The sequence below is a fragment of the Rattus norvegicus genome, chromosome 3, assembly GCF_036323735.1.
Source record: "Rattus norvegicus strain BN/NHsdMcwi chromosome 3, GRCr8, whole genome shotgun sequence".
Lineage (NCBI taxonomy): Eukaryota > Metazoa > Chordata > Mammalia > Rodentia > Muridae > Rattus > Rattus norvegicus.
In genome coordinates, this window is record NC_086021.1 from 53,089,698 (window position 1) to 53,094,336 (window position 4,639).

General features: G+C 37.6%; 1 pseudogene; it reads left to right on the top strand.

Moving 5' to 3' along the window:
* The first annotated feature begins 424 nt into the window (after positions 1-424).
* On the top strand, positions 425-3,170 carry R3hdm2-ps1 (R3H domain containing 2, pseudogene 1; annotated as a pseudogene).
* Positions 3,171-4,639: the final 1,469 nt, after the last annotated feature.

The window sequence follows — 4,639 nt, forward strand, 5'->3', positions numbered from 1 at the left end:
ATTTTAATAATATATAGCTAATAAAAAGCATAAATGCATGCATATTTATATGTGCTCTTACATTGCATACTATAGTCCAAAAGAAAAAAAAACAGTGCATCAAATCCAAAAGACACATAAGAATTCAAACTTTCAAACTTAGGACTGACTGAAGGAGACATATTCTGAAACAGCCTAATTGTACTGTAGCAGGAGTTTAAGCTGTGAGACTAAAGAGTGACAGCCAGCATGCCCAGCATTTCACACAGCACATTTCACAGGGACTTAACTGACAGACATGCAGGCCTGAACAGCCAAGGCAGGATCAATTGGACCATCTCAACTTGGTTCAGAAAGAAGAGCATTTATGTTGGCCAGGGCAAATGTAACTTCATTGAAGTGGGACATACATGCCTTATCCTAAAGTAATATCAAAAATCCGGGCATGTTGCTGGCATCAGGGTCTGACTGCAAAGCTCAACATGCTACTCTAATGGTTTTGTCTATTTATAGCTTACTGAAAATTCTTACAGACACACCTGACTAGAATAACTGTGGAACAGTTATGGCGGTTATGAATCAAGATAGCTCAACCATGTCAAGCTGTTACACTCATACAAATAAGTTTTCCTTTTTTATTGGTGTATACTAATTGTACATAGGACTTGAGTTAAATAAGGATATTTTCATCAAAGTGTATATTGTAGTAGAAGTATATTTATTCTTCCCTCCTGCCTCTTTATTCTCCTGCTTCTTCTCCTCCTCTTTCTCTCCATCCCATTAGTTCCATTAGACAATTTTACTTCTACTTGTATATCATACATACATTCACATGTATATACATACATATTTCATACATACACAAATACATACATAATTTTCTTTATGGTATTAAATCAAGGAACAATGAATTGTTTTAATAATTGAGACATTTGCCATTCTAAAATTAACTAATTCACTCAGTATGATTATCTCCAGTTGCACTCATTTCCTGGAGGCATAGCTTCATTTTCATTATTGAAAAACAAGTTCATATAGATCTCACATTTCTTATCCATTTCTCTGCTAATGGATACATAGTTTTATTCCATAATTTGTGAGTAGTGTTGCATACACACTGATATACAAGTTACTCTATAATATGTTGACTTGGAGTTTTTCCAATAACTCCTAGAACTAGTATAGATATGTCAGATGGTACATTTATTGTTTTGGGGACTACCAAACTAATTGCATTAAAGACTGACTTTTTCTGTTCCCACTAGCATTATATAATTGTTCCCTTCCTTCTCATTCTTGCCAAAATCTGTTATTATTTGTTTTGCTAATGACTGCCATTCTGCTTTGGGTGTGATGGAATATCTCTGTACTTTAAATATTAATTTGTCTGATGGCAAATGCCACTGAATTTTGTTCATATTTTTGTTAGTAATTTGCATTTCAACTTTTGGTAACTGTTTCATTAGCCCATTTACCGAATTGATTATTTGATTTCTTGTCATGTTGTTTTGAGATTTTTATAAATTCTAGGTAGGAATCATCAGTTTAATGTATAGCTAGCAAAGAATTTTCCCCGTTCTATAGACAGTCTCTTCCAGTGTTTCATTTATTGTGTAGAAGCTTTTTAAATCTCATGCTGTCCTATTTAACAAGTGTTGACATTATTTTCCAATTAGATAGAATTCTTTTCAGAATACCCTTGTCTAGATCTATATCTCGAGGTGTTTTTCCTCTTTGGGTCTTACATTAAGATCCATCATCTATTTGGAGTTGACTTTTGTGCAGGGTGAGAAATAAGAACATGCAGTTTTAGAACTCCATTTGTTAATGAGACTCTCTTTTCTCCAATGTCTATTTTGGGGTATCTTAATCATAAAATAAGGTGGCTGTGAGATATATATATATATATATATATATATATATATATTCATATTCCACTTATCTATGTCTTCTTTTCAGTGTCATGTTGTTTAGTTACTATGCCTCTGTAGTACAGCTTAAGGTTGAGTATTTTCATGCTCTTAGCATTGTCTTTTCTGTTTATAATTACTTTGGATATTTGAAAGTTCAGGGTGTTGTTTTGTTTTGTTGTGTTGTGTTGTGTTTTGCTTCCATGGAACTTTTACAATTATTTCCTCATTGTTTGAAGAATATAATTGAAGAGATGAACTTGTAGATTACTTTGAGAATTAAAGTTTTTTAACAATATTCATTGTGTCAATCCATAGGTATAAAAAGTCTTTCAATTTTCTAGAGTATTGTTCTATTTCTTTCTCCAGTGTCTTAAAGTTTTTATTGTAGAGGTTCTTCATCCCATTGTTTAAGCTTATTCTTAAGTATTTTTGTGGAGCTATTAGTAATGTAATTTCTTTCCTAATTTATATCTTGGTAGGTTCATTACTGATATATAGAAAACTTATTCCCTTCTACATGTTAACCTTGGTATTTTGCCAAAAGTGCTACTCAGGAATCCATAGGAGCTATTGTGCTCTGCTGAAGAATATGTCTAACAAACACTATTCAGGAGACCCTGAAAATAGCAAAAGAATCAGAAAAAGAAACTGGTAGAAGAGTCTATAATTGAAAGCAAGTTTATATCAAAGACTTTAAGTGAGGAAGAAGTTGAGAAAGAGGATGAAGATGCTGGTTTGCATCAAGAGACACATAAGTGGGCATTAAACCAAGGACACACCAGGAAAAGAGCAAAGTCTAATTTCAAGCTCAAGTCGGGTCATTCTGGCAGTGTGTGAGGAGTCCTCCACCATTATTTGCTGAAGGGCCACTAGACACTCAGTATAAAATTTAATTGAATTTCAGCTCTCCTTCTGACTAAGAGGAACAAAAGCCCACAAAAGGCATCTCTGAAAAGGAATGGAAGGATGAAAGCAAAGAAAAAGTCCCAAGAAAGATGCTATCCAGAGTTTCCAACCAAGGATATGAAAACTCCATTGGAATAGACTCATGCGGATTTCTTTAAGTACATCGAAATGGACTCAAGGGACCAAATGATGCTGCTAAAATTAGAACAGGAGATTCTGAAATATATGGATGACAGCAATGCTGTTAAACCTATAGCTACTGAATTTGAAATGGACCACAATCATCTGGGTCAAACTAGGAACATCGTCAGCATCAAAGAAGCCAGCAACATAAGAATCTATGAACAGATTTTCAGAACATATGAAAGATGAGCATTTCAACAAATTCATTTTCAAGAAAGATGATGCCAGTAAGATGAGACGCAAACTAGATAGAACAGACATTTAAATGACATTAGAGGAAACTGTCAAAGTACTGAGCCACACTTCATGCAGCCACCAGAGTAACATAGATCCCTGGAGCCGCTGCCTTAAAACACCAAAGATTCAGGTGGCTGTGCAAAACATTTGACTCCCTGTCACAAAAGCCAGCAACTGTAGCATGTAGTTTTAGTTCTACCTGCCTTTAGCTCTGGGAGATGACCGTGCTACCAGACCCTCCCAGGTTCCCCTGAATCCAAAGATAAAGGACACAGACACATAGTTGTTCAATTTCAACTTGCCTTCTGGCACAATTGCTGGGTGCTACTACCTCCCACCTGGAAAAGCATGCCCTTATCAATTCTTATCTCTCTCCCCTACTTGTCCTAAACTTCAGTTGCTAAATGCCCGTGACCACCACAAAAGCCACTCCACCACAAAGGCCACTCCATTTTGAGATCTGAGTTCTTCTCTCTCCAAAGCATGGCAAACTCCTCTCTCCTCCCTTGCGTCTCCAAACTCCAGGGACCTGAAATTCCTGCCTGTATCTTTCTTCCAGCAATTGGCCCATGGCTTCCTTTACTGACAGATCAAGAACCAATTTGGGAACAGTACCTTAATAGCAGCAGCACCCGCTACAAGCAGCTTCAATGTAATCTCCATCTTTACATATCTAGGATCTTCTCCTTCATAATGCCCAGAAGCAGCAGCAGCAACAAAAACAACACTACTTACTTAATCATACACTACTTAGTCAGCATACACTACATAATCAACATACACTACTTAATCAGTAAGTCCTGCCACTCCAAGGCTACATTAGCCCCCTCAACAGAGCCAGGTTTCTTACTTTCCCCTGAACGGTATCCTAACCCCAACCATCGATTTTGACCCCTCTCTTACCCATTGGCCTATTGCTGTCAGCATGTTCAAGAACTGCCTCATCCATCCCAGTAGCATGGTTTACAGCCCAGCTAAACAGCAGTAGATGCTTACCAAAACATGCTTGGGGGGGGGGGGGGTGGCGTGCATTGGCTTCAGAACAAGGACCTACTCAGCAACTAGGAGAGCATCATGGGAGAGCCTATGCAAGGTCTAGTTGTTCAAAACATTTCACTGTATTCTTTCCAAGTCCTAATAGGAAGTGACTTGCAAGAATTTGCCCAGTTGCCTTTCCAGCAACCCATGCTAGTCCCTGCTAGCCAGTAGCTGCAAGAAGGCCTCCCAGCAGAAATTTATCTCTGTACCACAGCAGAATCCTCCTGGTACAGCAGAACAGTAAGAAAAGTGTCACCTGGATATCCAGAATGCAACCATAGTCTGATAGAATCACCATAAATATTACAGTGTGGACCAGCTGGATCAGAAACCAGGAACCCAGCAAAACACTGGTAATAACTCCCAGGAGCAACACACAAATT